Source organism: Manis pentadactyla, chromosome 13, assembly GCF_030020395.1.
Source record: "Manis pentadactyla isolate mManPen7 chromosome 13, mManPen7.hap1, whole genome shotgun sequence".
Taxonomy (NCBI): domain Eukaryota; kingdom Metazoa; phylum Chordata; class Mammalia; order Pholidota; family Manidae; genus Manis; species Manis pentadactyla.
Window position 1 is genome coordinate 26055023 of NC_080031.1, and position 14414 is coordinate 26069436.

General features: G+C 37.5%; 1 pseudogene; it reads left to right on the plus strand.

Moving 5' to 3' along the window:
- The first annotated feature begins 2496 nt into the window (after positions 1-2496).
- Positions 2497-3391, plus strand: LOC118921095 (Y-box-binding protein 1-like; annotated as a pseudogene).
- Positions 3392-14414: the final 11023 nt, after the last annotated feature.

Here is a 14414-nt window from a genome sequence, read left to right on the forward strand (position 1 = left end):
GGAGGTTAACTGAAATAATAAAAGATTGCCCTGGCCCTTCTCATATAGCAAAGAAAAGCAAAACACAGCATGACACAGAAGAGAGCATAGTTTATCTTCAATGCCCAGTTAAAATAACTGGATGCTGTGTACGCTTAGAGGAGCTAGCTTCCTGAACTCTATCATGATAATAACATTAACTTCTCATGATTAGCTTAGGCATTGGAAATAACATATTTGGAAATGTTTGACATACAGTGTTGGTCCATAAAAGAAACCATTCAAATAAACTCAGAATGTGTAATATGGTCTCAAATTTGGTAGAAATGGTCAATGGCAACAGAATATTAATCAAATGAAGAAGAATTGGAGATAACAGTTGTTTTTGAAAAGGTTGAAGTTGAAGGCTTTAAGTTAAGCTGAAGCAAAGTTAATGAGTAAGTTGCAAAGTCATGCTATTTGGAATCTTTTTTTTTTCTTTAAAATATACCATTTTGGTGTTTTTTATAATAATTCAGCAATTATATTTGTGGTGTGTATACATTTGCCAACGATTGTAGATCACTGATGGGTTGGGCAGACAGTCTTTAAGCCCTCCACCTGAATGACTGTATTAGTCATAAAATGAAAAGCCCACTTACTTTCATTATACATACCAAAGACTGGCTACAATATTCATTACAATTATTTTAATACTCACCTGGTCATTATTCTACTTTTCTTTCTAATCTCAATTAAGAGAACATTGTTTAAACATTTGTCCAATATTACTAACATTGTATGTTCAGAAATCTGGGAGTTTTAGTTAAACTGGATATTTCAGGGTTAACTATCTGTCTACAAAAATAGACTTTCTTAGAAAAGAGTGCAGCTCCTATGGTTGTATAGAAAATGTCGACTATTGCTCCTTTGCTGGACAAGTACCAACCTCATGTCAGTGTAGAATGGCCAGAATGTGCCTAGCGTTCCAAATGGCTGCTTGCCAGTTTGAAAGTTTTCTGAAAAGAAAGGGGGCTATAGTACATTCTTTACTTCAAATCACAGTAAAGTGTATGGTTTATGGAGCAGACCCCATAGCAAAAAAAAGGGAACTTTACTGACTGCCCATACAAATTTTTGTCTTAGATAACCTGCAAGGTTTCTTTTTTTTCTTTTTTGTTTCAACATTTTGTCTTCTCTCTGAGCCATCCTTCTGTACTTGTGGGTAAAAGAAAAAAACATTCATCTCAGAAGACTAGCTCCCACTTAGAGATAGTCTACCACTACATAGTAGTCCAAAATACACTACAGTAGCATTCACATTTGCAGTTAGGTAATGCAAGTGCAGAAAGCGGTTTGAATCAGAGCTATAGACATAGAAAAGGCAACTGAGATGAAGATAAAATGAAAAAATATAAAGCATCAAACAACAGAAACCTTTTCAGAGTAAAAAGCAGGTAGTATAAAACAATGCTGAAGAGCTTAGACTTTCATGTCAAACAGATTGAAGTTGAAACCACCTCAGCCCATCATCACTAGATGTGTGACCTTGAGCAACTTACTCAATCTTGTTAACTTCTGCTTAATAGTTGAAATGAATCATATGTCGTAGTGTTCTGAAATGCTTGACAACATAAGACATATAAATTGCTTAGTCCAATGTATGACATACATTAGACCTTAAAGCACATATCAGTTGCTATTTTCACTATTATTATTATCATTACTATAACTATTAAAAATGAATTCATAAAGATGAATACCACTAGTCATTATTTAAAAGTTTTACTACACTTTTATGGCCTTTTTACCAAAGGATGTGTAAAGACACTGAAGAACCTCCATGAAATAACATATCTAGTTGTATCTAAGAATAAATTAATCATAAAGTGTCATTCACCTGGTTTATCAAATGACAAAGGCAAAAATACATTATTCTGGCAAGATATCTTTCCTTTTATATAGAAACATTGCAAGATCTCAGATGACTTGTAGTCATTAAAACCATAAAACAAAAGAAGTTCTCTTTTCACAACTAAAGCACTAACATGCTAGTTAGAATAATTTTTGTAGTGCTAAAAATTTTTAAGTTTACCTTATTTAAAACTTTTTTTAATGTGGATGAGACACTGGAAACAGATCTTAGTACATAAAATACCGGAGCAAACATAACAATTAGTGTTTTTTGCAAAATTATAGAGGAATTGCACAGCAATACACACAATACACACCCACCATACATGCACTATACAAACACATACACACATACAAAACGCACACACTCCAATATACAAGCTTATGATTGTCAGTATTCTTCTATACATTCTCATTTACTTATGTCAAAACAGGAATCAAAGAGTTCAGTTAGTAGTGGGAGTGGAGCTTGGACCCCAGAGCACCCTGAGAAGCCCCACCACCTCAGGCCTAGTTGCCATCATACCCTGGGAGGACCCGCAGCTGCCACAGCAGGCCCCAGTCACCATCAACCCAACATGATCAGTGAGGCAAAGACCCAGCAGCCCCCTCCCGGCCCCCCACATGCCAAGCCCAGCACCATGGGCAGCGGGTGGTGGCGCAGGGAGTGGCAGCACAGGCTACCTCGCGTTGGAGGTGCCTGCTCCCAGGGACAAGGTCATCACATCTAAGGTTTGGGGAACAGTAAATGGTTCAGTGTAAGAAATGAATAAGATTTCATCAACAGGAATGATGCAAAGGAAGATGTATTTGTATACCAGACTGCCATAAAGTAGAATAACCCCAGGAAGTACCTTCACGGTGTAGGTGATGGAGAAACTGTGCAGCTGGGTGTTGAAGGAGAAAAGGGTACAGAGGCAGCAAATGCTGGAGGCTCTGGTGCAGTTTCAGTGCAGGGCAGTAAATATGCAGCAAACCCAAACCATTACAACTGCAGTCCATGGTTGCAGGGGTCCTCCACGCAATTAGCAGCAGAATAACCAGAATAGTGAGAGAGCTCCTGAAGGCCAGGCCCAATAGCACCAGCCCTACTGCAGGCGATGGTTCTTACCTTGCTACCGGCAGAGACCCTATGGCCTCGACCACAGTATTCTACCCTCCTGTGCTGGGAGAAGTGATGGACGTAGCCCACAACCAGAGCACAGGAGAGCAAGGTAGACCAGTGAGGCAAGGTATGTATGGGGTTACAGACGGCAATTATTTAGGGGCCCTCCTAGCCAAAGAGCCTAGAGAGAATGACGATGGAGAGGATAAAGAAAAACAAGGAGAAGAGGCCCAATCGATGTTGGTACTGACACAATTTCAGTTATCTGGGCAGAGGCCCAGAAAACCCTAAACCACAAGATGGCAAAGACACAAAAGTAGCTGATGCACACCAGCTGAGAATTCTGCTCAGGAGACTGAGCACAGCAGGACTGAGCAAATGAATGTTTACTCTCTGCACCATCATCCGGTTTAGTCATCCAACAAGAAGTGAATATGAAATTCCGCCAATAAGAAATGAACAAATGATTGGAGCTCAAGATAGTAAGTGCTTGCTTTTTGCACAGAGATCAGATAACCAGAACTACCTGAAGCTTGGGACTTTTATTATTTTCACCTAAAGATGCCTCTTTTTGGTAATGACAAATGTGGGGTTTTTTTTTAAGCCTGTTTTTTTCAATACACCTGCAAAGGCTTTTAAATTTTTTCTTATCTGGTCAAGTTGAGATTGTTTTTTCCAAGTATTGTTGATATACAATCTTATATTGGTTTCAAGTACACAACACAGTGGTTCAACAGTTACCATATTACTAAATCCTCACCCCCACTAGTGCAGTTACTATCTGCTATCATAGAAAGATGTTATAAAATCACTGACTATGTTCTCCATGCTATACTACCATCCCAGTGACTGACATATATTGTGATTATGAATTGTTGTGCCCCTTTATCCCCCTCGCCCTCTTCCCTCAACAGCTCCAAACCCTCCCCCTTGGTAACCACTAGTCCCTTCTCAGCATCTATGAGTCTACTTCTATGTTCCTTCTGTTTTTCTTTGTTTTTTATATTCTACAAATAAGTGAAATCATATGGTATTTGTATTTTTGTGCCTGGCTTATTACACTGATCAGTATGGAGATTCCTCAAAAAACTAAAAATAGAAATGCTGTTCGATCCAGTCATTCCACATCTAGGAATTTACCCAAAGAAAACAAGCTGAGATTTTTTAGAACCTAATTTTTAATTTGTAATAAAAGCTTACAATCTGACTTTTTCAAAAAAGTTAACAAATGGGAAGCACTTATTAAAAGATCAAATAATTGTCAAAAAAATGAATCAAAAATATCTAAGAGGGGTTAAATATTTTTTCTCAGAATTCGCTAAAACACATGCATCTGCAAAAATCAAATCTGACAGTTCTATTGAATAACTTGAATTTCTTTTTTTTTAATTAATTTTATTTTGGTACCATTAATCTACAATTACATGAAGGACATTATGTTTACTAGGTTCCCCCCTTCACCAAGTCCCCCCCACATACCCGTTCACAGTCACTGTCCATCAATATAGTAAGATGCTATAAAATCACTACTTGTCTTCTCTGTGTTGCACAGCCTTCCCCATGACCTCCCCACTATACATGTTAATCATAATGCCCCCTTTCTTTTTCCCCACCCTTATCCCTCCCTTCCCATCCATCCTCCCCAGTCCCTTTCCCTTTGGTAACTGTTAGTCCATTCTTGGGTTCTGTGCTTCTGCTGCTGTTTTGTTCCTTCAGTTTTCTTTTGTTCTTATACTCCACATATGAGTGAAATCATTTGGTACTTATCTTTCTCCGCCTGGCTTATTTCATGGAGCATAATACCCTCTAGCTCCATCCATCTTGTTGCAAATGGTGGGATCTGTTTTTTTCTTATAGCTGAGTAATATTTTATTGTGTATATGTACCACATCTTCTTTATCCATTCATTTACTGATGGACATTTAGGTTGCATCCATACCTTGGCTATTGTAAATAGTGCAGCCATAAACACAGGGGTGCATCTGTCTTCTTCAAACTGGAGTGCTGCATTCTTGGGGTTAATTCCTAGAAGTGGAATTCCTGGGTCAAATGGTATTTCTATTTTGAGCTTCTCAGGAATGTCCATACTGCTTTCCACAATGGTTGAACTAATTTACATTCCCACCAGCAGTGTAGGAAGGCTCCCCTTTCTCCACAACCTCGCCAAAATTTGTTGTTGTTTGTCTTTTGGATGGTAGCCATCCTTAATGGTGTGAGATGATAACTCATTGTGGTTTTAATTTGCATTTCTCTGATGACAAGCGATGTGGAGCATCTTTTCATGTGTCTGTTGGCCAACTGAATTTCATCCTTAGAGAACTGTCTATTCAGCTCCTCTGCTCAATTTTCATTGGATTATTTGCTTTTTGTTTGTTGAGGTGTGTGAGCTCTTTATATATTTTGGATGTCAACCCTTTATCGGATCTGTCATTTATGAATATATTCTCCCATACTGTAGGATACCTTTTTGTTCTATTGATGGTGTCCTTTGCTGTACAGAAGATTTTCACCTTGATATAGTACCATTTGTTCATTTTTGCTTTCGTTTCCCTTGCCCGGGGAGATATGTTCAAGAAGAGGTCACTCATGTTTATGTCTAAGAGATTTTTGCCAATGTTTTTTTCTAAGAGTTTTATGGTTTCATGACTTACATTCAAGTCTTTGATCCATTTCGAATTTACTTTTGTGTGTGGGGTTAGACAGTGATCCAGTATCATTCTCTTACATGTAGCTGTCCAGTTTTGCCAGCACCATCTGTTGAAGAGACTGTCATTTCCCCATTGTATGTCCATGGCCCCTTTATCGAATATTAGTTGGCCATATATGTTTAGGTTAATGTTTGGAGTCTCTATTCTGTTCCATTGGTCAGTGGCTCTGTTCTTGTGCCAGTACCAAATTGTCTTGATTACTGTGGCTTTGTAGTAGAGCTTGAAATTGGGGAATGAGATCCCCCCCCCCACTTTATTCTTCCTTCTCAGGATTGCTTTAGCTATTCTGGGTCTTTGGTGTTTCCATATGAATTTTTTAACTATTTGTTCCAGTTCATTGAAGAATGCTGTTGGTAGTTTGATAGGTATTGCATCGAATCTGTATATTGTTTTGGGCAGGATGGCCATTTTGACGATATTAATTTTTCCTAGCCAGGAGCATGGGATGAGTTTCCATTTGTTAGTGACCTCCTTAATTTCTCTTAAGAGTGTCTTATAGTTTTCAGGGTATAGGTCTTTCACTTCCTTGGTTAGGTTTATTCCTAGGTTTTTTATTCTTTTTGATGCTATTGTGAATGGAATTGTCTTCCTGATTTCTCTTTCTATTAGTTTATTGTTAGTGTATAGGAAAGCCACAGATTTCTGTGTGTTAATTTTGTATCCTACAACTTTGCTTAATTCCAATACTAGCTCTAGTAGTTTTGGAGTTGAGTCTTTAAGGTTATTTATGTACAATATCATGTCATCTGCAAATAGTGACAGTTTAACTTCTTCTTTACCAACCTGGATTCCTTGTATTTCTTTGTTTTGTCTAATTGCCGTTGCTAGGACCTCCAGTAATATGTTGAATAACAGTGGGGATAGTGGGCATCCCTGTCTTGTTCCCGAATGCAGAGGAAAAGCTTTCAGCTTCTCACTGTTCAGTATGATGTTGGCTGTGGGTTTATCATATATCGCCTTTATTATGTTAAGGTACTTGCCCTCTATACCCATTTTGTTAAGAATTTTTATCATGAATGGATGTTGAATTTTGTCAAATGCTTTTTCAGCATCTATGGAGATGATCATGTGGTTTTTGTCTTTCTTTTTGTTGATGTGGTGGATGATGTTGATGGATTTTCAAATGTTGTACCATCCTTGCATCCCTGGGATGAATCCCTCTTGGTCATGGTGTATGATCCTTCTGATGTATTTTTGAATTCAGTTTGCTAATATTTTGTTGAGTATTTTTGCATCTACGTTCATCAGGGATATTGGTCTGTAGTTTTCTTTTTTGGTGGGGTCTTTGCCTGGTTTTGGTATTAGGGTGATGTTGGCTTCATAGAATGAGTATGGGAGTATTCCCTCCTCTTCTATTTTTTGGAAAACTTTAAGGAGAATGGGTATTATGTCTTCTCTGTATGTCTGATAAAATTCCGAGGTAAACCCATCTGGCCCAGGGGTTTTGTTCTTTGGTAGTTTTTTGATTACCACTTCAATTTTGTTGCTGGTAATGGGTCTGTTTAGATTTTCTGTTTCTTTCTGGGTCAGTCTTGGAAGGTTGTATTTTTCTAGGAAGTTGTCCATTTCTCCTAGGTTTCCCAGCTTGTTAGCATATAGATTTTCATAGTACTCTCTAATAATTCTTTGTATTTCTGTGGGGTCTGTCATGATTTTTCCTTTCTCGTTTCTGATTCTGTTGATGTGTGTTGACTCTGTTTTCCTCTTAATAATAAGTCTGGCTAGAGGCTTATCTATTTATTTTCTCGAAGAACCAGCTCTTGGTTTCACTGATTTTTGCTATTGTTTTATTCTTCTCAATTTTATTTATTTCTTCTCTGATATTTATTATGTCCTTCCTTCTGCTGACCTAGGCCTCATTTGTTCTTCTTTTTCCAATTTCGATAATTGTGACATTAGACCACTCATTTGGGATTTTTCTTCTTTCTTTAAATATGCCTGGATTGCTATATACTTTCCTCTTAATACTGCTTTGCTGTATCCCACAGTAGTTGGGGCTTTGTGTTGTTGTTGTCCTTTGTTTCCATATATTGTTGGATCTCCATTTTCATTTGGTCATTGATCCATTGATTATTTAGTAGCATGTTGTTAAGCCTCCATGTGTTTGTGAGCATTTCTGCTTTCTTGGTACAATTTGTTTCTAGTTTTATGCCTTTGTGGTCTGAAAAGTTGATTGGTTGGTATTCAATCTTTATGAATTTACTGAGGCTCTTTTTGTGGCCTAGTATGTGGTCTATTCTGGAGAATGTTCCATGTGCACTTGAGAAGAATGTATATCCTGTTGCTTTTGGATGTAGAGTTCTATAGATGTCTATTAGGTCCATCTGTTCTAGTGTGTTGTTCAGTGCCTCTGTGTCCTTACTTATTTTCTGTCTGGTGGATCTGTCCTTTGGAGTGAGTAGTGTGTTGAAGTCTCCCACAATGAATGTATTGCATTCTATTTCCTCCTTTAATTCTGTTAGTATTTGTTTCACATATGTTGGTGCTCCTGTATTGGGTGCATATATATTTATAATGGTTATATCCTCTTGTTGAACTGAGCCCTTTATCATTATGTAATGTCCTTCTTTATCTTTTGTTACTTTCTTTATTTTGAAGTCTGTTTTGTCTGATACTAGTATTGCAACACCTGCTTTTTTCACTCTGTTGTTTGCATGAAATATCTTTTCCCATCCCTTGAATTTAAGTCTGTGCATGTCTTTGGGTTTGAGGTGAGTCTCTTGAAAGCAGCATATGGATGGGTCTTGCTTTTTTATCCATTGTATTACTCTGTGTCTTTTGATTGATGCATTCATTCCATTTACATTTAGGGTGATTATTGAAAGATATGTACTTATTGCCATTGCAGGCTTTAAGTTTGTGGTTACCAAAGGTTTAGGGTTAGCTTGTTTACTATCTTACTGTCTAACTTAACTCGCTTATTGAGCTATTATAAACATGGTCTGATGATTCTTTATTTCTCTCCCTTCTTATTCCTCCTCCTCCCTTCTTCATATGTTGGGTGTTTTGTTCTGTGCTCTTTTTAGGAGTTCTCCCATCCAGAGCAGTCCCTGTAAGATGCCCTGTAGAGGTGGTTCATGGGAGGCAAATTCCCTCAGCTTTTATTTGTCTGGAAATTGTTTAATCCCTCCTTCATATTTAAATGATATTAGTGCTGGATACAGTAGTCTTGGTTCGAGGCCCTTCTGTTTCATTGCATTAAGTATATCATGCCATTCTCTTCTGGCCTGTAAGGTTTCTGTTGAGAAGTCTGATGATAGCCTGATGGGTTTTCCTTTGTAGGTGACCTTTTTTTTCTCTCTGGCTGCCTTTAATACTCTGTCCTTGTCTTTGATCTTTACCATTTTAATTATTATGTGTCTTGGTGTTGCCCTCCTTGGATCCCTTTTCATGGGAGTTCTGTGTACCTCTGTGGTCTGAGAGGCCATTTCCTCCCCTAGTTTGGGGAAGTTTTCATCAATTATTTTTTCAAAGACACTTTCTATCCCTTTTTCTCTCTCTTCTTCTTCTGGTACCCGTATAATGCAGATATTGTTCCATATCGATTGGTCACTCAGCTCTCTTAAAATTCTTTCATTCCTGGAGATCTTTTATCTCTCTCTGCAGCAGCTTCTCTGCATTCCTGTTCTCTGTTTTCTAGTCCATTAATGGTCTCTTGCATCTCATCCATTCTGCTTTGAAGTCCTTCCAGAGATTGTTTTATTTCTGTATTCTCCCTCCTTAGTTCTTGCATATTTCTCTGCAAGTCCATCAGCATGGTTATGACTTTTGTTTTGAATTCTTTTTCAGGAAGATTGGTTAAATCTATCTCCTTAGGTTCCTTCTCAGGGGAAGATGTAGAAGATGTCGAAGCTGTCTCGGTTAGTCTTGTCTGAATCAAATTTTTTTGCCTTTTCATGTTGATAGATGCAGTGGTATGCTACTGACTCATCTGTCAGCTGGGAGAGTCAACACTCTTTCCACTTGCTTTTGGCCTTTCTTTACTGGGACAACTGCAACCCCTAGTGGCTTGTGTTGGGCAATTGCATGTAGACTGTGTCTCTGTATCTTGCCCGGCCAGTATGGAGGAAGCTCCCTTGCTGTGGGCGTTCCAGCCTCAGGCCGCTGCTCTGCTATAGCGGGGCCAGGAGGGGTAATGGACGGGGGGCTGTTTGGCTGTTTACCTCCATGAAGGGTCTCAGAGCTGTTGCCCAGGGGGTTAGTGCACCCGGGTTTCCCTGGAATTTCCAGCTGCTGGTTTGTGACCCGGGATGCTTCCGTCCAGCCGTGCGGTCTGTTCCTTTAAGACTTTCAAAAAGCACTCGCTTTTCTTTGTCACAGGGGCACTGGCTGCGGGATCCACTCACAGGTCTTACTATCCTACTTCCCTAGTTTCCAGCACCCCACGCGTGCACTGTGTCTGCGCTCTGGTCCGGATGGTAGGGCTGGGTGTTCAGCAGTCCTGGGCTCTCTCTCCTTCCCGCTCCAACTCCTCTCCTCCCGCCAGGAGCTGGGGTGAGGGACCTCGGGTCCTGCCGGGCTCTGGCTTGTATCTTACCCCTTTCACCAGGAAATGGGTTCTCACAGGTGTGGATGTAGTCTGGCTGTTGTCCTGTGTCTTCTGGTCTCTCTTTTAGGGATAGTTGTATTTGTTGTATTTTCAAAAATATATATGTTTTTGGGAGGAGATTCCCACTGTCCTACTCACGCTGCCATCTTGGCTCCACCCCCCAACTTGAATTTCTTGAAATTGATATATTCTGATAATGTTAATTATATTGAGAACTAGTTGGTGCTCAAAATATAAAGTGTTGAAATGTATACATTTGACACAAATTTTATGTGTCTTCAACCAAACCTATCTTGCAACTAGGCCTGTTGTAACATGTTGTATCATTTCATTGTTTCTGCCTTTTTCTGTGGCCTGGGTCCTTAAACTAGCTTTGGTAACTGGATTTCTTTCTGTTCTCTATTGCCTGAGACTCTACTTTTATATGCTTACTGTTTTCCCAAATGGAAAATGTTTATATTGATAAAACTCCCTGATATCCAGAATAACACTGGAATAAAATCTTCCATTTAATATTGTTACCTACCTATATAGGTGCTTTGCTTTACTGAGTTCCTAATTTCTACAGTCCTGCCTGTCTCTGATGCTTAAGATATCAACTCTCTTATCTGCTGCCAATATATCCTTATCTCCACTCACTCTCTGCCTGACTGAATTTCCTGTCTACAAACATTTCTGTCTTCAGACATTTCTTTGGCCACATGTCACTTGATTGTAGGATTGTGAATTTCTTTTTAATGTTCTAGATACCATTTCATGTTCAAGTTCCTCTTACCATATAAAATCCTTACCTTATTCTGTACTCCTGTCTAACTACTATCTATTCTCTCTCCTTTCCACATCATCCACCCTTTCCAACAAGGTAAACTACACTTTCTCATCTACAGGGTAATTAAATGTCCTGGGTTGGCTGAGATAGTTATGGTTTTATCTGCTTACCTGCTGAGGTTGTTACTAGCTCTTAAGGTCACTGTCAAAGTGTTCTGCTTTTTGATGGCAAATTTTATTCTCACTCTACTCATTCAATATATTCCATAGACCACTATAGTTAATGTACTGGCTTTGCTAGCATAAGGAACTTTACTTTTTGATGGCATCCCTTAAATTTTAATATTGCTCAAGATTCTTTTTATCATCCTACTTTTTCTGTGTACATAGCCTTAAGAGTATTGCATGGCTTTCCTCACCTATATTAATATCCCCAACATGACTCCCTGCGCTACCCACACTGAACAAATTTTATAGAACTATTCTTCATATCTGTCCCTGCCTCAAGTGATTGTGTCATTGTCCTGGGCTATCAAAACAGTTTTATCAGTAGTCTTCCTTTCTTTAGAGTTAATTCTTTAAAAGTTTTCTTCTAACTAAAATGAAAGTATATCACTTTGGCTTAACAAATTTCATTCTCTTCTTTATTTCTGAATAATGCCAAATAAGATTCTTTCTTATAGGACTATTGCCTACTCCTGTATCAGCTTTCTGTTATATCTACAAATTTAACCTTAAATTTTACCTTCTGACACAGATAACTGCTGTATCTCACCACATACTCTGGCTGTTTCTGAACTCCACGCCTTTATTCTTGCTTTTCCTCCTTCCTAGATAGCTAATCACTTACTTATTCCAACCTCATATACTCAAGAGCAGTCCTGAGTTCTTCAGGATGAATTAGATGCAATTCAAATTCACTCCCCATCAAATCCAACCAAGGTAAAATCACCCATAACCTTGCCAAAACATGTTGCATATTTATGTTCATTAGCAGTTTCACTATACTATTTCTATGTCCATGTCCTCAATGGACAAATGAGAGTCCTCTCAGGGAAACAACACACACCCTGTTTTCTTTGTCTTTTTTTCTAATACCAGAGGAGCACCTTTTTAACCATAACTTAAGACCAGTTTTTTATTTGTTGCTAGCATATGAAACACTGGTTGTATTTTGACCTGAACAACTGAAAGATCCAGTTGTCATTTGATAAGACAGATAATCCTGATAGTTTTCATCTAATCCCTAAAAATGATTAGCATGAAGTCTACAAATAAACAAATAGTAATATTTTTCATTTTATAGGTATAAACAAAAGGATCTGTATTTCTTTCTTCATAGTTATGAAGAACTGAAGAATTAGTAATACTACAGAAATTCTCTAAAATCAAATATAGTTGATTATATTTGAAATTAGAGAACTATTTCATTAAAAACTAGTAACAATATGCTATGTTTATACATGAAGATCTAACCCAGTGATTATACTAATATGAGGTTAGAATTCTATAAAATGATAAGGATTTGAATTAATTTTAATCAATAGAAAGTTAACTTCTCTTCATTTAGTATAGTCCAGAATTTAAATTTTGGTCATACGTATAATGGATTTATTGGTGGAAAATATATCTATTTTTCATAGTAAAACTTAAAAAAAATATTTTATTATGCTTAAAAATTACATACACTGCAAGGTCAAATATTAGAACTTTTTAAAGATACTAAATTGGGTGAGAAATTTGTAGTATGGATAAATAGAATTAAATAATATATAAAGTAATTATGGCAAGTTTTGTTCCCTAGAAAGGAAAATAACCTCAATTTATAAAATATACTTCTTGTTGGTTATAGCCATTTGCTTATCAAATTTGAAAGTGTTTTCCTCATTGTTTCTCTTAAATTTGAAACTTGTATGAATAAAATCCATCATTGTCTTAGACATCATTAAGTGGTAGGATGTATATACAGGTATAAAAACTACACTAACTCAATGTCTGTCAGGTACTTTTGTATGGGTGTCTGAATTCATAAAGGAATTTTATATATTTGCAGAAGGAAAAGTCATCATTTTTCATGTTAGGAACAAGTAAGATTGATTTGGTTGTTTGTTATTGTTAACTACTATGTTCTATACAAAAATCTGTCGAATATAATATCAGGGCACTCCTATATGCACAGATTTTACTGCATTGTTTTGATTGATTTTTAAAACATTTGATAAATTAACACCTCATTATTTTACTAAACTATAAGAATGCATATTAACTTCAATATAACTTTTTTTGGACTGAAGCAGGGAGATGTTATCAAGCTTGAAACAATCTCTTGATAAAAACTGAATAATAGCAATGATGTTACTTGATTCATATAATACTCTACCAGTTTTATTTAGCATTGTGTACATGGTTAGGTAACACTAGATAAGGAGCTCTGGGTATTTAGGTGCTTGATGCAACTCATAGATGCTGAGTGTCAGGTAAATAGTAACAGGTGAGGCCAACTGATGACTAGACCACTTCATTCATAACCCCTAGGATTACTTTCACCCTCATGCCCACAATATTTTTTCCTATAAAAGGACTGAACATGGAAAAGGAGAGATATTATTAGTTGATTATTTATAGACTTCATGCTGCTAACTTTTATGGCTAGATGATTTATATAATTTTCAGGATTACCTGTCATATCCAATGACAACTGAATCTTTAGGTGGTTTAGGTCAAAAACTTTGGAGTCATTCTTGCCTCTTCTTTAACAATCATTTATCTGAAACCAACAGCTCTACTTTCAAAATCCAATTTATAATCAAATCACTTCACATCATTTCTGCTGCTACCACTCAAACCTAAGCCAGAAAAATCTCTTGCTTAGATCATTTCAATATCTTCTAAACTGTCCCATATCTCTACCTTTTTCCCTCCTTCTACTGTATTTTTCCAATGCTGCAGCCACGTTAATTCTTTTCACATGTAGATTCATTGAGATTTGCACTATGTGCTCAAAAGCTTCCAATGTTTCCATCTTACTCTGAGTAAAGCAGTGATACACAAACTCCTTATATTGCCCAGTAAGTTATCTATCAATTTTCTGTTGCTGTGTAAATTTAGTAGGCTTAAAACCACACACATTCATTATCTCACAGTTTCCATGGTCCAAGTACCTGGGCACAGCTTATCTAGGTTCTTTGTTTCAGATCTTGCCAGAGTGAAATCCTGGTGCTGACCAGGACTATGGTCTTATCAGTGGTTTTCTGCTTCCTACTCCCTCAGACTGTTAGCAGAATTCACCTCTAGTTCATTGGTGGTTGTAGGACTGAGGTCTTTGTTTTTTTTCTGGCTGTCAGAAGCAGAGCGATCTGTGTTCCTAGAAATAACCTGCAATTCCTTGCCATGTGACCTTCTCTATAGACCC